The sequence below is a fragment of the Pleurodeles waltl genome, chromosome 4_1, assembly GCF_031143425.1.
Source record: "Pleurodeles waltl isolate 20211129_DDA chromosome 4_1, aPleWal1.hap1.20221129, whole genome shotgun sequence".
NCBI classification, from domain to species: domain Eukaryota; kingdom Metazoa; phylum Chordata; class Amphibia; order Caudata; family Salamandridae; genus Pleurodeles; species Pleurodeles waltl.
Window position 1 is genome coordinate 925,831,876 of NC_090442.1, and position 22,279 is coordinate 925,854,154.

Here is a 22,279-nt window from a genome sequence, read left to right on the forward strand (position 1 = left end):
TAGTGTGCAAGGGAGGGAGTCTCTGTACTTTGATCCAAAGGGAGAGGCAGACAGATAAGAAGCAGGCCTTCTTGCCAGGGCGCCTCCTTACTGAAAGAAATGCAAATGTGGGCAACTGGTAAACCTGCAAATGTAAAGGGTCCTGGAAGTCTGTATTGGCATTCATGGAAGGAGTCACTTGAAGCTTTCTGAGGGCAAAGATATTTTCTTTTAGAGATGTACTTGAAGGGTGTTGCAAGCTGAGCTATGGAGTGTGTGTTTTCAATGGACAATTATAAAAAATATTTGCACTAAGTATAATCTTTATATTATTACAATTTATAATTAAGAAGCACTTTGTATGTTTAACCTAACTTCATATGCCAATTTTGTGGCAGCCTATATTATGTTGTGTGTAATACATGTTTAATATAATGAAGTGCAGATTCACAGTGCTTTCAGGGACCTCAGGACCCCATAGCACTAACAAACATTGGCAAAGCCAAGAGGTCTTGTCTATGCAAGAGCTATTGGCTTTGCCAATGTGTTTTAGCCATGGTATACACTAGAGTGGATGCTGTTCAGCGTGGCTAAAAGTTAGTGCCATAGAGGAGAGTGGAGCGGAGTGTGGTAGAGTTCAATGGCTAAGAGTGGAGTAGAGTGTTGTGGAGTGGCAGAGAGTGTTGTGTTTAGGAGTGGCATACAGTAAAGTGGGCTGGTGTAGAGTGCATTGGCGTAGAGTATTTCAGAATACAGTGGTGTAGAGGTATTGAGTGCAGATGCATAGAATTCAGTGACATACAATGCAGCGACATAGAATGCAGAGGCATAGAGTGGTGCATAGTAGAGTGCAGTAGAGTGGTGCAAAGTAGAGTGGCATAGAGTGCAGTGGCAGAGAGTAGAATGGCATACAATAGAGCGGCAGAGTGTGCAGCATTGTAAAGTGGTGCATAGTGCAGTGCTGCAGAGTAGACTTGAGTGGCATAGAGAGCAGTGGCGTAGAATGGTGCAGAGTAGAGTAGCATAGAGTGGTAGAGTGCAGAGTAGAGTATAGTGCTGTAGAGTGCAGTGGCGTAGAGTGGAGTGATGCAGAGTAGAGTGGTTAGAGTGCAGCGGCGTAGAGTGTATTGGTATAGAATGCTGTTGTACAAAGTATAGTGGTGTAGAGTACAGTGGCGGAGAGGGCTGTGTTGCTGAGTAAAGTGGCATAGACAGAAGTGGTGTGGACTACAGTGGTGCAGAGTAAAGTGCTGTGGTGTACATTGCAGTTGCTTAGAGTGCATTGGCGTAGAGTGCAGTGATTTAGAATGCAGTGGGGCTGAGTGGCATAGAGTGGAGAGGTGCAGGGTAGAGTGCAGTGGCATAGAGTGCAGTGGCATAGAGTAGGTTGCTTCAGAGTAGAGTGCAGTGGAGTAGAGTAGATTGTTTCAGAGTAGAGTGAAGTGGCATGGAGTGGAGAGGTGCAAGGTTGAGTACAGTTACGTAGAGTGGCATCGAGTGTAATGGCATAGAATAAAATGGTACAGAGTGCCATGACACAGAGTGCAGTGGTGCAAAGTAGGTTAGAGTGAAGTACAGTGTATTGGCGCAGAGTGCAGGAACATAGAGTTGAGTGTTACATAGAAAGTGCACAGATAACGTAGTGGGATAGGTTTGTTCTTTAATTTTTGTCCTAAATTTTGACCCTTTGTCCTGAATTTGTGTCCTGAATTTTGACCCTTGGTCCTGAATTTTTTACAGCCCTGTCCAGAACTTGCCTGTTTGCCAGGTGGTCATCCTAGATTACGCGCCAAAGCTGGTCTCGGTTTGCACATCCTTTGCTCAGGGGCAGTGTACAGTCACGTCTGCTGCCGTTTAGTTTTCTACATTGCATTTTGCAGTTCCCACTCCACACGGTGCACAGTATTATATTTGCTGTATTTTGTTTCATCCCAAGCAGGTTACTATCGATCCCGTTTAAACCCACGGGTGGCATGCAAGTCCAACAACGTCTGAGTGGAAATAAGTTTTGCGCACGATATCGGCGTGTTTTCCACCTGCTTTACAGGAGAATTGGGACTGAAACGAACAAACAGTATTGGCACAGATTTTTCACATGTATAATACAGCATACTGCACTGCACTGCACTTAACAACTACGAAGTAGAAGTCGATACTCATTAGGTTGCAATCTGAGCAATCTATTTACCAAACAATCCACGCCTTTTCCCCTCTTTAAGACTCTCAATAAGAATATTTCATTTTTTTCTGCCATTGGGGTACATATTTGAATTTTTCTATTACGACAGTAGCGAAGAAGCCCTCTTTTATATTTGTAGGTAGGCCACGATGAGTCTTTATATCCCATCTTAACCTATATAGTTGATCTCCTGAAAGCGTTTTTCTTTTGACAGACAAGGTTGTGCTACCTCTCATTTTGCTTGAGGAAGCAGTAAAGCTCCTCTGATCTGCGCGGTCCCAGTGACAATTAAGTGAATACAAGTCAATTCAGATGATGTTACGCCGAGGGCCATAACTTTATATGCCTGTTCCTGACGCTCAAAGTAATGCCCTCGGAGCAGAGTGTTTGAAGTGCTTGCTTTGTGGTACCTTACCACATGTCTACATGTGAAGCACCGACATTTAATAGCAGCTGGCTCTTTAACGCCTTGATTTGAAATTGCATTTTCAAGAGCGCGGGATGGCTTTCTTTTATTATTTTGGGGTCAGTTTACAAGCCAATTCAACAAACTACCCTGTTTCACTGTCACAGCAATTTGTGTGCGTGTTGTGTTGCAGCAGGGTATGGTGGAGGAGAAGGGAGGTTATTCACACAGGTGCTGCCCAGAGACTCGCCACACAGGTGGCCCAGCCCCACACGCCCCCCCCCCCAAAGAAGATTACTTACGCTTTGCACTACATTGCTTCTTGTCACAAACCCGGTATAACACTTTTATATCCTACCTCCCTGCACTCACGGTGACCTCATCGCCTGTCCTATCTGTATCCCTATGCAATCCCCTCTTCAAAATCTACCAAACCCTCTCTCGCCCAAGTAAAGAAGTGGAGAAGTTGTCTCATGAGCTATCCGGAAGAAGCCCTAACCAGACCGAAATATGGGGAGACACGTTTCGTTTGTTGGGTTCACAGCTTATAAAGTCTTCTGCAGTCTTTTGGAAGCAATTTAGTGGGACTGAAAAGGAGGAGAAGTTGTGCAGATAGGGGGAGATGCGTACCAGCAGCAGTGTCTTTAATCAACAGTCAGTAGGGATTAACAGACTAGTGCTCAAGAAGGAGCGTTGCTAATGGGATCCTAAACTTGCAAGCACAAGCCGTTTCATCCAAACGCTTACATAACAAACACATTCTACGAGCAGTGCACCAAAATACACCTGCAGTCGCCCCTAGTGGCATCTCTGATGCATCTGTATTACACCTTCATGCACGGGCACTCATACTAGATGTACACGAGTGAGCATCCGCACTGGATCTACACTCACTGCTTACCTTCAGTACCTGAACCCATTGGTATCAGCACATATTGAAGACACTTCAGCTGCATCCATTTGCTCCTTCCTACACTGGTATTAGTATTGGCACCTTCCTTCAGTGAACCAGCAACCATTAAAACACACTGCACTGGCTACCACTGGCCAATGTTCGTGACTTACACCCAGCAACACCTACACTGAACCACCACTCACTATATTTTTACAGGCACCACATTGACGGGCAGCCTGGCACACATAGATGCCTCAGGACATGTAGGTACATCACTCCAGGAATAAGTGACACTTGTGTAAAGACATTGTTATGAGGGCCATACCTTAGGCACACCGGAACAGAGATACATGAAAATAGAGACAAGAAGACACAGACAAAGAAGTTGGGAAACACTGGGACACAGAGCCCCTTGAACAGAGAGACACAGTTGGGATGGAAAAGTGTCACACATGGTAGTAGATGCAGATCTCTGTCCCGAGGGCCCCAGGTGTGGTGATATCTGAATCATTGGTAACAATTTTTGGTCCTGGGCGAACACAGATCATGCATGTAAGCCGTGACCTAAGCTTACTCACGGAGTGCAGCCTTGCTCAGACTGGCAGAGGTGCCTAAAGTGATAACACAGTGTGATGAGAGGCTACTGCCTTCATCAGGAGTTAAGTAGCACAAGCACAATGGTGACAGCATACTATGATCAGTGTAGTGAACAATTCTTTTTGCCTATGTCAGTGATATAGGGCCTACTGAGCAAATCATGTAAAGTTCTGCTTCTGTCTCCTTAATTCAGCCTTGACCTACATTAGAATGAATATACTGCTGCACAGTGCGCCTCTGTCATCGTGTGTGCAATGAGATGTTGGAGTACCTGTGAGTGGTGTCATACATAGGAGACAGCTTGTTTCTGCCTGAGTGCTTTGAGATGTATGTGTACCTGTGAGTGGTGTCATGCATGGAAGACAGTGCATGTCTGTGTGAGAGTGCTGGGATATATGTGTACCTTTGAGTGATGCCATACATGGAAGAGACAGAGCATGTCTGTGCAAGCATGCTGGGATGTATGTGTGCCTGTGAAGTGGTGCAGTCTATGAAAGTATGCACATGTTTGTGTTTCTGCACAGGGCTGTAATACATGGAAGCCTCTGGGTTCCATATGGGAGACCCATGACCTGTTGAAGGAGCTTGTGGACGTGGAGGGCCCCCTCCTCTCACCTTCCCACACACAGATTTGTGGATTGCTGCATTCTGGAGTCCTAGATGGGATGCATACTGGAGGAAGGAAGTGCTAGGCTCCTCAGTGCACTTGAAAAAGGCTCTTTGATTCTGAAAGAGGTCACTGGTCAAAGGCTCATGGACACATTCCTGGAAGGAAATTGGGCTGATAAGAAAATCATAAAAAGTAGGACTGGGGGCCTTTGTAACCTTTTGATAAACATATATCAGTGAGGTTTGACATCCAGGTATGATTCTTTAGTCACTCCCTTGGCTTTTGTTTTGAAGTTATCACCCTTTGAGACCTTCCTGCTGTGACAGACTGTCTTCTGGAGGAAGGATAAGACAAAGGAGTGGGTATTTCAAAGTGGGCAACCACATAACACAACCCTAAAGATTCAGATTCTATATTACATTTAAGTTTGGAAACAGATTAAAAAATGGGAGCTTGAGTTTACCAAATTTGTCTGACTGAAGCTGTTCATCAGCATGGAGAAGCTCAGCATGACTTTTGGCTGTTGTGACCAGGACTGGAAAATTAAGGTCTCGCTGCCACCCTGCAGGGTAAGGGGACATCACACAGGAAAATCAAGAAAACTCACCCTGGAGAACAAGCTTCTTCTTGACTCTAGACCAGTGGACTCTAGACCAGTAGACCAGTGGACTTTGTGAGGAGAAGGATAATTTTTGGAGGAAGCTCGGTCCAGTGGGGATCCTGCTGAGTGTGAGATTTCTGCCCATTGGAATCACCACATCGATTGGGTTTACTACCTGTGTGTTATTACTATGCTGTGTCAACCACAATATACCAGATGGGGGCCTTGGAGAAGACTGGACTGTTGTGCTGATCAGGCCATCCACCTAGATGCATAGTCTGCAACTTGTGTAGGCCAGGTTGCGGCTGCAGTGAATAGTAAGGGTCATCACCCTGGTGCAATGCTGTGACACAAGATAAGGGCCATCACCATGTGCAGCGCCACGACCTAAAATGGACTGTTGCCTTATTGTGCTGCTGGACTCCCATATGCCAGGTGGGAGCCACAATGAAGATTGAGGGCATCCCACTTGATACTCACTGTAACAAGAACAGCACCATTGCCCTGTACAGGTTTGGACCCGCGGGGGCTGTCGCCTCATGAACCACTGTGAGTGGCCCCCGAATGGCAGGAAGAGGCTGAGATAGAGTGAGAAAGCTTTTGCCCTGGAGCAGCGTGTGGCTGTGAAGAAGCTGGTTATGATCCACAGAGGCAACAAGTCATCTACCAAGTCCAGGGTTACCCAAACCTGCTGCCAGATTGGGAAAGGCTTACCTCGTGGCATGGCCTGCCACCTCGTCTGCAGCATCTGGACCTCTGCTCATCGCTGGGTCACAGATGCATGCATGTGCACTACGCACTACCAGACTAGTGAGAACGAGTAAGAATGAATGCTGGGCCGACGGGCCTTGGTGGTGGTTTGCTTGACTGACACTCTATGGTACAGGGATACTTTGACTTTCTTAAAGTCATTGTGGAATTTCTAAGACTTAAATTCACTAGTAGGGCCTAGCTTGGATGTCACTCACATAAATGAGGAATCACCATGGTCCTTAGATCGAGAAGTGGGACTAGAGAGCTGACCTGGATAATTCTATCATGCCAGCCTTATGAAGGCTGTGGATATTATTTGTGGTGTTGTGGTGTGCTGTATTGTATTTTGCATTCTTAGATAAATACTCCTTTTTACATGAAATCAAGTTTTTGACAGGACAATTACTTATTGGGGTTGCTGAATGTATTTTGAGGTCTGAGTCTGTGTTCACCCTACACCTACCTCCTCTCGAGAAATCTTGGACTACTCAACCCATACTACCACTGGGAATCAAGTGCTCAAGAGGTACTAGCCATTTTGCTCTAAGCCCAAATTAAACCAGGCCCTGAGACATTTGACGTAAAAGGTCTCAACCACCACGGTTGGGGCCAGTATCTCCTGCTTAGGCCTGTGCCGAAGTTCCAGAGTTTCGCTAAGGGGAACTCCGTGAAGTGATGAGAAAACTCTGCCATGCTACGTGGAGTTCCACAAGCAGCAGAGGGCATTAGGTCGTGCCGTCTGCAGTGATTTTTAGCACTGGGTGTTTGCAATGTGCTGTAAAATCAGCACAAACGGCACCACGCACAACACAAAAGGGTTCTTCTCCTTTTTTGCAGCTTGAGTAGATTTTCGACTTGAGCGATAGCTTCATCAACGTGAAGGCTTCTAAACGCAAGTGGTAGCAACATCCGCGAGAGCCTGTGTTCAGAGATTTCACCAGGAGGTGGTCTGGAGTAAGATTTTTCTTGCTCGCGGTCGCCAACTTAATGCTGGTGAGCACGAATGGGAAAAAAACTCTGCTAAGCAGAGTTTGTCACAACTACACTCTCTAAGCGGATCACGGAGTGGGAAAAACTATGCAAACTCTGCGAGTGAGAGGAGTTCACCACCCACTCCTACTCCTGCTTGCCCCAAGGCTCTTCTGAGTGGGGTTGTGATGCACTGTTTCACAGAAGCACTGAAATTGGGATGCTAAAAAAAGCTTTAAGGCTAAAACACATTGCAACACAGGGAGACCTATGTTCTGGGAGACACTAGAGCACTCAAAGACATAGACACTGGGAGGTGTAGGCAATATGAACTCTCAACCCCTAACCCACTGGATGGAGCCCTTGGGGGGTATTGGAGCTAGCAGTCACTACAACTAGAAGACCATGAAAGAGGACATATATATTCACTGGAGAGATGCAGATGCTGGAGACGGACACATACAGAGAGATACTGGCACTGGGTAAATATAAAAGAAGTCATGTGCTAGAGGCACACTAGGGCGAAATGGGCAGATGTGGACATGGGAGACTCCGATAGACATTAGAGGTGGGAGACCTGGATACTGTGAGGCATGAAAATTGGAGAAAAGTGAACCGAAGAGATATGGACACAAAAAAAAAAGAACACTCAAGACACTTAGAAGGCAAGGTCACAGTGTGACATTTAGAATCTGAGATACAGACAGTGTGATTGTTTAGAATACAGAAATTAGGTAGGGATACTGGAAGACATGAGCACAGGGGAAGCAATAAAATTACAATGGAAAGGTCATGGGGAGAAAGAGAAGCCATACTGTAGATAGACTATAGCTACTGGCTATAGTGGTTGGTGACTTTTAAATATGGTGGGGCATAATCCTTGACTTGAATTCCAGTGACTTCTCAGAGAGTTTGGGGGATACTCTCACACTGGATTGCACTTAGTCTTAGTCTCTCACACATTCTCACTCGTTTTTTTCACTAACCTTCACTTACTCTCATTTGCACTTGTGCTTTTACTTACTGACTCAGTCTCATTCTCACTCTGACCCACTAATTGTCACTCAGGATCACTCATTTACACTCAGTCTCACCCGGTCTCACTAATTCTGATTCGCTCAATCTCACTGTGACTCATTCAGGCTCACTCAGTTTAATTAGCTATCACTCAGTCTCACTCCTGACGCAGATTGACTTACTCAGTCTCATTGTGAGTGACTCATTCTGTTTTACTTAATCTCACTCTGAATCAATCTGACTCACTATGACTCTCAGTCTCACTTGGTCTCACTGTAACTCTCATTCTAACTCAGTCTCACTCATTCTGACACTTACTCACTCAGTCTCACTTTGATTCACTCAGTCTCATTCAGTTTCACTCATTCCAATTCACTCCATCTCACTGTCTAACTCATTTCCACTCAATATAACTCATCCTCACTCAGTCTTACTCTGACTCTTAGTCACTTACCCATTCACAGTCAGTCTCATTCAGTCTTAACCATTTTCACTCAATCTCAGTAATTTTCACTCACTCCCACTCATTTTTACTCAACCAATCTCACTCTGACTCACCTAGTCTAAAGTCAGTGTCACTCATTTTTACTCTGTCTTACTTATTGTCACGCATTCTGACTCATTCTCACTCAGTATCGCTCTAACTCAGCTATTCTCAGTTAGTCTCACTCATTCTCACTTGGCCTCATTTACACTCACAGTCATTTATTCCTCACTCACACTCATTTTCACTTATACTCATTCTTCCCATCATTTATTCTCAGTCATTCTGACACACTTTCACTCACAGACGTGTTCACACATACACAAGCTCCCCCTCATAGATACACATTTTCACCCATAAGCACACAGCACTGAAAAACATTTTTACTTACTTTGCTGCCTGCCAAGGCCCCATTTGGACACCTACACAATCATTTATTCTTGAGGCAGCTACTCAGGTCCTTCCTGCATTAACCAGAATGGAACATGTGTGGGAAAATGCCTCTTTCTGACATGGTTAGCCTCCACTTTTTGCTAGATGTTTGATTTAGCCTATAAGTTGTAGTGCCCAGGGTCCCTGCTAACCAGGTTCCCTGGACCAGAGCTCTTTCCCTAAAACTGTTATGATGTACTGACACAATTGGATACACCCTTAATTACCAATATAAGTCCCTAGTAAATGGGTACGTAGGTATGGGGTACTCTGGGTAGGCCTTTGAGGGCAGCAGCATCGATTGTGCCACCCTCTAGGGCCATGCATCCAGATTCACCCAGCACTGCCATTGCAGACTGAGGGGGTCATTACAACATTGGTGGTAAAAGCCGCTTACCGCCATGCAGAAGACCGCCAACACACAGCCGCGGAATTCCGCCACAGCTATTACGACCTACATCCCGAAATCCGACAAAATTCAGACATCCACACAAGTCCGCCACACCAAAGGTCAGTAATAAACGGGCGAAAACAAAACCTCCACCGTCACGCCAACAGAAATACGCCCATGCTATCACGACCCACGAATCCACGCGGTGGTCTTTCAACCGCAGTATTCCATTGACGGTGCACACCGCCGCGCTCAAAATACACACACTCTTACAAAACGCAGCCACATTGGACAATTAAAAAAACACACACCTGATACACATACACACACCACTCCCACACACCCAATACAATATAAAACACACACCCACATCACCCACAAACCCCTACGACCAAAAATTCAGAAAGAAGGCCAGAGAGATACACCACCATCCACAAACTAGCAGCCACAGGCACTCAACACCATCACCCACACTACTTCCACGCACAAAACACCACACACCACTTCATATCACCACATACACCACCCCACAAATCACCTACACCACCCCATGGTACGGCAAAGACACCCCAGGTTCTCGGAGGAGGAGCTCAGGGTCATGGTGGAGGAAATCGTCCGGGTAGAGCCACAGCTATTTGGATCACAGGTGCAGCACACCTCCATAGCTAGGAAGACGGAGCTATGGCGAAGAATAGTCGACAGGGTCAACGCAGTGGGACAGCACCCAAGAAATCGGAACGATATCAGGAAGAGGTGGAACGACCTACGGGGCAAGGTTCGTTCCGTGGTCTCAAGACACAACATTGCGGTACAGCGGACAGGCGGCGGACCACCACCTCCTCCCCCACAACTAACAACATGGGAGGAGCAGGTCTTGACTATTCTGCATCCTGAGGGCCTCACAGGAGTCGGTGGAGGAATGGACTCTGGTAAGTCAAATCTTAACTATCATTTCCCCCACCCTACCTGCATGCTATCACAGACCCCCACCCTCACCCCCTCCCCTATCACTCCAACTCCTCACAAATTTACTAATAACACAAACCACACATCCCAACACCAAGCCCTGCATGACACAACAAAGCATGGACACCCATCACTAAAGCATGCCCACTGCACATACCCATAACACCCCCCTCAAGCATCATCACACAAGCCCCCACACAGGAATACTAGCACTGGGGTACACGCTCACCCACCCATTGCCCACCATGACACACACAGATGCAATAATCATGCTTTTACACCCCTGCAGGACCACTACCCAACGTCACCAGACAGGAGGGTCCAGACATCTCCACATTACCCACAGAAGAGGACCACAGTGATGACAGCAGCTCTGTCCAACTGGATCCACATGACCAGCCCGGACCATCGTGGGCCTCCGGACAGGCGGTTCCCCACACCCAGTCACAGGCCACCACAGACCTTCCACCCTCTAGTAACACCAGCACAGCACCCACCCAGCAGGCCCATACCTCCGTCCCCAGGACACGTCAATCAGCTGTGTGTCCACCACTACAGGCAACCCAGGATAACCCACCACCCCAACAACAACAGGGACCTGGGGGCAGTGGTAGTGGGCACACGGTCCAGGGGATGGAGGACCAGGAACACAGGGGAATTGGGAGGGCTGCTGTGCGACAGGGGGCGGACAGGCCTAGGGAACCCACTCTCCACGAGGCCCTCTCCTCCATCATGGGAGCATACCACCACTCCCAGGAGACGATGGCAACGGTCCTGGCCAAGTTTCAGGAGACCCAGCGGCTGCAGGAGGAACAGTATTTGGGGTTCAGGAAGGAACTCAGAACCATCAGCTCCACCCTGGGCACCATCGTAGGGGTGCTGAAGGAGATACTTAACACCAGGAGGGACACTGGGGCACTCCAAGGGGCCCCTGACACTAACATGGATGCAGAACTGCCCACCACCTCCGCCGGCGCTAGTGGAAAGGACGCCCCGCCACAGGACCACCACACCAGCACCCCACCCCCTGCAGACCGAGAACCACCCCGCAAACAGTCCCTGAGATCCAGGAACAAGACAGAGCACGATGCCAAGACCCCCGCCAAGAAATGAGACCACCCTGATTGTCATCCTACTGTCCCACTTTGTCACCCTGTCCATATTGGAAATGCCCCAGCTCAACTTCCTATGCCCATATGGGCAATGCACCTGTGAGACTAATAGACTGGACTCTGCCATGGACATTCCTCCACCATAACCCCTCACCATTTTACAACCCCCCTCCAATATTGAGCACTTCAATAAACACCCTTGAAGCACAAAACAATCTGGAGTCAGTCTGTGATTTCGAAAATGTGTATTAGCAATGACAGTGACAAAATGCATTTTCAAATGTAATGTCAACATACCTATGTCACACATCTCAAGTCCATGAGGAATCTAAGCAGATGACACACGTTGGAAACCACACCTGTGAAACCGTAAGGGAAATGTACAACTCAGTTACCATATACTGGCTGAAATTGACAGACAGGATAGAGGTAGAAGTGTGAAAGTACTTGTAGTAGGCAGGAATGTGTTCTCACCTGTGTGTCACTGGAAATATTGCTGGATAACTGAGTCCCTGTTGTCAATGTCTTCTTCCTCTGCTTCCTCCTCATCACTGTCCACAGGCTCCACAGCTGCCACAACACCGTCATCTGGATCATCCTCCTGCAGAAAAGGCACCTGTCGTCGCAAAGCCAAGTTGTGAAGCATACAGCAGGCCACGATGATCTGCCACACCTTCCTTGGTGAGTAGAATAGGGAACTACCTGTCATATGGAGGCACCTGAACCTGGCCTTCAGGAGGCCGAAGGTGCGTTCGATCACCCTCCTAGTCCGCCCATGGGCCTCATTGTAGCGTTCCTCTGCCCTGGTCCTGGGATTCCTCACTGGGGTCAGTAGCCATGACAGGTTGGGGTAACCAGAGTCCCCTAATAGCCACACCCGGTGCCTCTGGAGTTGACCCATCACATAAGGGATGCTGCTATTCCGCAGGATGTAGGCGTCATGCACAGAGCCAGGGAACATAGCATTTACCTGGGAGATGTACTGGTCTGCCAAACATACCATCTGTACATTCATCGAATGATAACTCTTCCGGTTCCTGTACACTTGTTCACTCCTGTGGGGGGGACCAGAGCTACATGGGTCCCATCAATGGCACCTATGATGTTGGGGATATGTCCAAGGGCATAAAAGTCACCTTTAACTGTAGGCAAATCCTCCACCTGAGGGAAAACGATGTAACTCCGCATGTGTTTCAGCAGGGCAGACAACACTCTGGACAACACGTTGGAAAACATAGGCTGGGACATCCCTGATGCCATGGCCACTGTTGTTTGAAATGACCCACTTGCAAGGAAATGGAGCACTGATAGCACCTGCACTTGAGGGGGGATCCCTGTGGGATGGCGGATTGCTGACATCAGGTCTGGCCCCAACTGGGCACACAGTTCCTGGATTGTGGCACGGTCAAACCTGTAGGTGATGATCAAATGTCTTTCCTCCATTGTCGACAGGTCCACCAGCGGTCGGTACACCGGAGGATTCCGCCATCTCCTCACATGTCCCAGCGGATGGTGCCTAGGAATGACAACAGCGACCACAGAGTCAAACAACTCAGAGGTATGTTCCCACAGTTTACACAGAACACCATTCATACACAAAATCTGGCCTGTATTTGTGTTGCGCGACAAGGCCTAGGTCTGTGTGACGCAGTTGGTAATTAGGCCATGTGGGCCACTGAAATGGCGGCTGCCTGACCTCTAAACTGGGACAATGGGATGTGAGGTAACTGCGCTGGCGTTGTACACCGTCGCGGTAGGCGGTCGAAGACCGCGGCGCAATGCTGCATTGGTTAAGATTGGACCCTATGGGTCCCAGGAGCCAATGACGATGTACGCCGGCGGTGATGGTACGCACCACCGCAGACGTGACCACCACGGACGTGACCGCCATTTTCTATCTGTTCAATCACTCGATACCTGATCTTCGACAGGAGAGGACCTACACTGCAAGTGCTGCTGTGACTTCGGTCTGGAAGAGACAATGGCTCGTGCGTCTGGGGAAAGGGCCCCTGCCTTCACTGCAGAGGAGTTGGAGAAGCTTGTGGATGGGGTCCTCCCCCAGTACACGCTACTCTACGGTCCTCCAGACCAACAGGTAAGTACACTGGGAGCATGTTGTATGGGCTATGCCTGTGTGGAGAGGGCTGGTTGTAAGAATGAAGGGGGCACAGTTCTGCGTGCATGAAGGACTGTGAATGCATGTGCCACATGGCAAGGGTAGGGATGTGGGCCACTCACTTCGACGGTGCAGTTGGTAATGACTTCTCTTCTTCCCCTGTACATGTCATGTAGGTCAGCGCCCACCAGAAGAAGGATATTTGGCGTGCCATCGCCAAGGACGTCCAGACCCTGGGGGTCCACCACAGACGGAGCACCCACTGCCGGAAAAGATGGGAGGACATTCGCCGCTGGAGCAAGAAGACGGCGGAGGCTCAGCTGGGGATGGCCTCCCAACGTGGGAGGGGTGCCCGTCGAACCATGACCCCCCTGATGTTCCAGATCCTGGCGGTGGCCTACCCTGAGTTGGATGGGCGCTTGAGGGCATCACAGCAGACACAAGGGGGTGAGTACAACATCATTCAGCGGACTTTGTGCGCAGTGAAGGTGTCTGGGTGGGGGAGGAGGGCTGTGGGTTTCCCTAGGCCAGGGTGAGTTCCGTAGGCTAGGCCCCTCCGTAATGCAGGCCATGTGGCACCCCATTCCACCTCTGTAGAGTGGCAAGTACAGGTATACATGCCCCTGTGTCATCTATGTTTGCAGATGTCGACCATAGCCATATAGGACATATCCCAGGAATTGCATCTGTAGAGCCCAACAGCGCGACGTAGTGCAGGGGGCTGCTGTGTCTGTATTGTCCGCCAACGGTAGCGGTAAGCCATGCACTCAACCTGTCTTTCTTCTGTCGTCGTCCCCCCTTTTTGTGGTCTCCCTGTTCTTGTGTGCATCAGCATCATCAGGCGGAGGTACAGTGGCACCGGAGCACGAGGGAGCTTCATCCCACATGGCCATGGAGGGCCACACCACAGACTAGGAATACACCAGTGGGACGGAGGGCGAGGGGAGCACCAAGGCGGTCACAGGATCAGCAACCAGCGACACGGACTCGTCCTCTGATGTGAGCTCCCTTGTGGTGGCTGCAAAATATGTGCCCCACACTTCTACAGGTACAGCCGCCACCCCCCTACCAGCACCGCCCTCCCAGCAGCCCCTCAGCCTTTGCCCCGTGCCTGCTCACCCAGGAGGGTGGGCATCACCTTCGCCCCAGGCACCTCAGCCCCTGCCCCTGTCACCTCTGCTGCCCTCAGTGAGGAGGCCATTGACCTCCTCAGGTCCCTCACTGTTGGGCAGTCTACCATTTTGAATGCCATCCAGGGTGTAGAAAGGGAATTGCAACACACAAATGCATTCCTGGAGGGCATTCATTCTGGTCAGGCTGCCCTTCATCGAACCCTGCAAACTCTGGCCTCAGCACTGATGGCAGCCATTGTCCCTGTTTCTAGTCTCCCCCCTCCAACTTCCTCCACCCAGACCCAATCCCCTGTACCCCAGCCTATCCCAAGCACACCATCAGACCAGCCTGCACACACCTCACCACACAAGGAAAGCTCAGGCAAACATAAGCACCACACATCCCACAGGCACTCACGCAAGCATCACACACATACAGACACACCAACATCCACTGCCTCCACTGTGTCCCCCTCCTCGTCATCTCCCTCCTCCCTACCAGTCTCGTCTACACTCTCACCTGCATGCACTACCACTACATCCACTGCGTCCCGCACCAGCACACCCACCACCACACCCCGCTCACGTGCAGTCACCACCCCCACTCCCATTTACACGTCCCCTGTGTCCTCTCCCAGTGTGTCTGTGACGCCCCCTCCGAAGATACACAAACGCAGGCACACACCCACCCAACAGCCATCCACCTCACAACAGCCTCCAGCCCATGCACCTTCACCCAAAGTCACCAAACGTACACCTCCTACAACCACTACCTCTTCCTCCACTCCCAAACCCCCTCCAGCTACCCGTCCCAGTTTCCTAAGAAACTTTTCCTCGCCAACCTTGACCTCTTTCCCACCCCCCCTCCAACTCATAGGTCCCGTACTAGCACCTCAGCCAAAAAATCGCCGGGACCAGTGGTGCCTGTTACAGCTCTGTGGAGTGCACCGGCCACCAGGCCAGCCAGTGTGGCACGGAGCCACAGCACAGCCAGTCCCCCCCCCTGTGAAGCACCAGAAGTTGGACAGTGCCCGGCGGGAGAGGGGGAAGACTCCAGCCAGCAAAGCCACTCACAAGGGTCCCGGGGGTAGTGTCGACTCAGCTGTGACTCCTCCCAAGGTGGGGAAGGGGCAGAAGAAATCTCCAAAGTCTGGGAGGAGCAGCACGGCGGAGAAGACCGCCATCATCCCGCTGCCCAGGAGGCCACCGCCAGCCCCAGCCCCAGCCCAATCGTCACTGGCCAGGAGGCCACCGCCAGAGTCACTGCCCAGGAGGCCAGCCCCATCATCACTGGCCATGAGGCCACCACCAGCCCCAGAGTCACTGGACAGGAGGCCACCGCCAGAGTCACTGCCCAGGAGGCCAGCCCCATCGTCACTGGCCAGGAGGCCACCGCCAGAGTGACTGCCCAGGAGGCCAGCCCCATCGTCACTGGCCAGGAGGCCACCGCCAGCCCCAGAGTCACTGGCAAGGAGGCCACCGCCAGAGTCACTGCCCAGGAGGCCAGCCCCATCGTCACTGGCCAGGAGGCCACCGCCAGGCCCAGAGTCACTGGCCAGGAGGGCCCCGCAAGCCACAGCCCAGCTGACCCATGAAGGACCGCCAGCCACAGGCCTGCTGGGCAATGAAGGACCGCCTTGGCAAGCACCGCTGAACAGGCCAGGGACCGCTGAACAAGGCAAAGACCGCCATGGCAAGCACTGCTGAACAGGGCAAAGACCGCCATGGCAAGCAGTGCTGAACAGGTCAGAAACTGCCAACTCAAGCACCGCTGAACAGGGCAAAGACCGCCATGGCAAGCACCGCTGAACAGGGCAAGCACCGCTGAACAGGTCAGAAACTGCCAACTCAAGCACCGCCGAACAGGGCAAAGACCGCCAAGGCGAGCACCGCTAGCCCATTAGCGGCAGAGGCAGTGACGCAACTGGGACTGTCACGGGGTGAGTGCTGCACTCTGGGCACCAGTCCCCCTCCAGAACCAGTGGAGACATGCATCCACTCCGTCTGTCCTGCACAGGATGAAGCACTCTGGGCACCAGTCCCCCTCCAGAACCAGTGGAGACATGCATCCACTTGAGAGACTTTGGCTTTGCACTCCCCAGGATGGTACAGTGTGCAACCCACCCACTGTAGTGAGTTGAGAGACTGTGGCTTTGCACTCCCCAGGATGGTACAGTGGGCAACCCACCCACTGTAGTGAGTTTAGAGACTGTGGCTTTGCACTCCCCAGGATATGGCAGTGGGCAACCCACCCACTGTAGAGACTTGAGAGACTGTGGCTTTGCACTCCCCAGGATGGTACAGTGGCCAAACCACCCACTGTAGAGACTTGAGAGACTGTGGCTTTGCACTCCCCAGGATATGGCAGTGGGCAACCCACCCACTGTAGAGACTTGAGAGACTGTGACTTTGCACTCCCCAGGATTGAATAGTGGGCAAACCACCCACTGAAAAGACTTGAGAGACTGTGGCTTTGCACTCCCCAGGATTGAACAGTGGGCAAACTACCCACTGAAAAGCTTTGAGAGACTGTGGCTTTGCATTCCCCAGGATGGTACAGTGGGCAAACCACCCACTGTAGAGACTTGAGAAACTGTGGCTTTGCACTCCCCAGGATACATCAATGGGCATGGAGCCCCCTCGTGGATCTGGCGTGGTGCACTCATCCGGCTGAGGTGCCCCCCCTTCCCTTCCCCCTGAGGTGCCTGTTGTATTTCTATCTGATGCCCCTGCAGTGTTCTCTCCGTTTTGATCAGGTATCTAGTGTGGGCCTCGCCCATGCATTTTGTGCCCAGTGGTCCACGGACAATGAACGGTGCATTACCTGCACTACTAATCGTGGTGTATATTTTGTTTAATATATATATATATATATATATATATATATATATATATATATATATATATATATATATGTATATATTTGGTTACTGTATTTTGATATATTACAATGGTTCAACTAATTTCCTTTTGCCTTTGCATTCTTCCGGGGGGGTTGGGGGTTGTTACTGTAATGTTTGGATATGCATTGGTGTGTGTGTTGTAGTGGGTGAGGGTCGGGGTGGGGGTTGTGTGTGTCCCTGTGTTTTTCCCTCCCCCTCCCCTATGTCGTAGGTGCAGTACTCACTGTGGTCTTCTCCGCCGGCGTTGTGATCCTCGTATAGGAGCAGGAAGACTATCGCCTGCAGAATATGGAGTTCCGGCTCCATGGTGTCGTCGTTCCTCGTGGAGTGTGTAGAGGTGAGCGTTTTTCCCTTTGAAATGGCTGTTTCCGCCGTGTTTTTATCCGCAGTGAATCCGCCCCGGAAAAGGTGGCGGATTGGCCTGTTGTGATACTGTGGGCGGTACATTGTCCTCCGCCTGTCTGTTGGCGGTGACCGCCGCACTGTTTGTCTGTACCGCCGTGGTGGTCGGAGTGTTAAAGTGGCTGTCTTTGTTGGCGGTTTCTGCCACGGTCATAATTCCAAATTGTTTACCGCCGGCCTGTTGGCGGTTTTACCGCCGCTTTAACACCGACCGCCAGGGTTGTAATGACCACCTGAGTGTCCTGGTGCAAACCCAAAGCACAAACTTGATGTGGCACACTGCCTTTGTGCCCTGTCCACAATACACTGCATTTACTATGGGTAAGACACACCTATGGCAGTCCTTACAGGCCTAAGGCAGGGAGCACCATATTATACGGGAGGGCATAACTGTAGGAGCAATATGCCCCCACTGTGTCCTTACCAAACCTGGGACATAGTAAGTGAACAGAGCAGCCATTTTAATACATGTGTTGGACACGAGCTTCCCAGCTACATGATGGCCACCCTGAACCCTGGGTTGTTTGGTATCAAACAACTCAGAATGATAAATCCAAATTGGTACCAATATTGGATTTATCCCTAAGTGTGCCCAGAGGTCACCTTAGATGTGCCCCCTCCGAAAGCTAATTATCCTGACATGGTTGCTGTCTGGTTCTCTCCAGCCTGCCACCTCCAGACACCCAATATACAAACCTTGTGGGAGAGCCCTGTCTCTCTGGTTTGTAAAACAATGCCCTTCCTGGGTGGAGGAGCTAACACTCCCTTCCTCAGGAATGTGCACTGCTATGGCAGTGAGCTTCAACGGGCTTACTGCCTTTGAAACTCGACCCCCTAGGCCTGCTACTAGCAGCAGATGGTCAGCCCCTTTGCAAATCCCCACTTTTGGTGGGAGCAAAGGTGGGAAACCACACAAAGGATAGGGGGAGTGGCCCCACCTAGCATGCACCAGGTGGATGCCAGGTAGATTATGGAGTTCAATAAACTCCACAACCAGTTGGAAACTCACTTTCCTGAAAACCAAGAGCGCTCAGATGTCATATCAGTGGCCAAATTTGCAGCATGTGCTATTCAAATACCAAGTAACACTATGTAAGATTGCTTGTGCACCATGTATTGCCATTTCACAATATTCTGATGGTTTTGCTGCTATATTTATTTAGTGAAGTCACATTTGGAGTATAACCTGAGAGAAGGGGAAGGGCCAGGCAAACAGATAGAGTCGGTTTTACAACCATGGCGTTATATCAGCCACAACCTTTGCACATCTGTGCATGAACAGAATGAGGTGCACCTTTGGTGTGGCCTTTTAATGTTCTGTAGAGGGAGAGGTACATGGCAAATCCTGTGCTCTAAATTTAGAATTAAGTCTCTTGATAAAGTTTGGCATTGGTGCTAGTGGCATGCATAGGAGTGTGGCAAGACTTTGGGCCTATTCACAAAGCTACATTCTATCACAATCACACATTTACAACCATATGTTTCTTTGTGATGCTTGCCAGGAATTCACAAAGTGATTCCTGTCAGTCATAAACCCATTTGAAAGGCACAGATCTTCATCACATGTATGGAGATTTCAGCACTCATAAACCTCACTTAAGGAGTGGAAAGTGGGGATTCCAAGTTGACCACAACCAGCACTAACCACAAAAAGTAAACCACATGGATGAATGATGTAAAAGAAAAACACACACTGAATATACTATAACACAAACTAAGAAAATCAAGAAATGAAAAGGACAAAAATCATACTATGCCAGCATAACACAGTAGACAGAAAAGCCATCAGTATAACAAAAAGACAATACTATTCTACATGCATAGTTGAAACCCACTGTCCTTCTAAGTGACTCCACAAGATTCTAGCTGAATTCCATGGTTCAAGCAGTCAAATCACAGCAACACCACAACCACAAACCTTCTGTAACAAAACCTCCCTAGAATTGATTTTAAAAATTAAATAGATAGAACATTACCCTAAAAGACATACAGATAAATCTCTCCCATGACACCTGACTCGTCTGCCATGAAGGAGGGGAAAAGCAAGCTATCATTACTCAACATTGCCAATACTTCTCAGAAAAAATAGAATTCCTCAACATTATCATCACAAGCAGACCATCGGGCTTATCTTCAGAACCAGCATCTCCAAAAATTGTTAAAGATGCTCAAGGAGAGGTATCTAGAAGCTTACTCATCAAGTTCCTAGAACTTGGATATTTTCCAGTCAAGTTGGAAAATTCTTACATTAGACTACTCCTCAAAAAGAAAAACCTCAACCCACCCAACCCAGCAAAATCTATAACAATATATAATGACCCATTCATAGGTAAAATACTCTCTGGGTTTGCTGAGAAAAAATGATTGATGTCAGACCAATAATCCCTATTTAGACCATGTAGAGGCATAAAGGCCTTTGAATCCATTTGGAATTAATTAAAACTCAGAGTGGATAAGTATGGAGTAGCACTCCTACTGCTGTTGACACTGTCCACTACCACATGCTACCTTAAAGACTTTATCCTCTCAGAAAATGTAGAAAATCCTCAAAATAAACCACCTTTTAGCTCAAAGGCAGACAAAGCTTAGTGTACTTACCATCTTTCATATCAACCCGTCACACAGAAAACTGTGATGTCCCTCAGGGGTCCTTCATCTGTTTTCTATTATTCAACATTTACCTAACCCCTTTACTGAACCTGGTTAGAAAATTAAACCTCACCTGTTACAACTATGCAGATGATACACAAATCATTTTAAAAATGGATGGACCGGAAGAACTTTACAATTTAAGATTTGACAACTGCCTTTGAGCCACAAACATATAGATAATCAGTAACCACCTAAAGCTCCTCTGAGTACCTCCAAGTACATCAATAGAAGCAATAGAATTAAGGATATCCATAAATGCAGACCTATAATTGATACCAGGTCAACAAGGTCTTCACAACGAAAACATTGTGACACATCTTCCCATACCTTAGACCCCAGCAAAAGCTACAAGCTATCCTTCCACTCATAAACTCCCAGCTTGACCATGACAACAGCCTATACATTGGTGCACCAATGTTGTTGTATGCAAAATATAACAAATCTAAAACTGCTGCCTCAAGATTCCTTTCCTGCCTCCACCCAAGCAAACAAGTAACTCCAATCTTACACCTAACTACCTCCAAAAAGACAAGCAATGTTCAAGACACTTTGCATCATCTATATAGCCTCCCAAGTAAAATGACCACTCTGCCTACAGGTTAAATTCAAGCAAAAGTTCACATATATGGAACAGGCCAACGAGCACATAACCTTCTATATGTCTCCCTGCTTTGTCAATTGTGAGCCATTGCTAAATACTCCTTATAGCTGTGACTTCTAAGCATCTCTCCCATGAGGTATGTTAACTTCTCACTCTCCTATTTGAAAGGCTATTGCAATTAGGGAACCAGTTCTGTTCCTCTCTACATTTCTTATCAACTTTCCTGTCTGTCTACTTTTCAAATCAGTGTTGGTCTATTCCACGCAGCCATCATTAATGCATGCCCCCTTATTATAGCCTTAAAGATGTATCGCTCAATTAGTGCAGATTAAATGATGGACATATTTTCTTTATGGTCATTTTGAATGGTCTTGCCTATTTTTGCCAAAATACCGGATCCTGCTTCTACCTCACGTTTTCAGTTCTCATTTAACACACCTCATTGTTAGAGAAGTACTGGGGTATGAGCTCAAAATGTTCTACTAAGATACTCAATATCATGTATCTCAGTATATATCTGGGAGAACAAACAAATTCACACAGTCTCATGTGTAGATAGTATATACCAGAATAGCATGAAACATCATTAGGGCCTGAGTAGTGAGCACTTCAGAAGTTTTTGAATCTCCATTTTGTCAACAAGGTGTCAATGCCTTTTCTGTTTTAATATTCTCTAATACAGGGAGAGAAGGGTCTGATATAGCTAGCTCAAAGTCAGCTATGCAATTAAACCCCCCTCTTATCACTCTTAGTTAACAAATCAGGTTTGCAAGGTATTTTGCTTCCTCTTATAGATTTGTGGGATGACCTGCATTTGCAGCATCTATTTTCACAAGTGCAATATCATTTTCATCTAGTCTACCTATTAGTATTGTCTCTCTTCCCTCTTTGTGATTTATTTCAACTATTATTTGGAACAGGACACACAATCTGAACCATATTGACTCTCCCCTGGTATAGGGTCAGCAATGGGCATAATGGAATTGCCCTCTACAGAGCATCTACAGAGCAAGCCACTTTTCTCACCAATTGTATCTCTTCTAAGAGTTCTAGTTCTGCTGTCTCCTTTTAATGTTTGCCTGTGTATTATACCTTTCGCTGC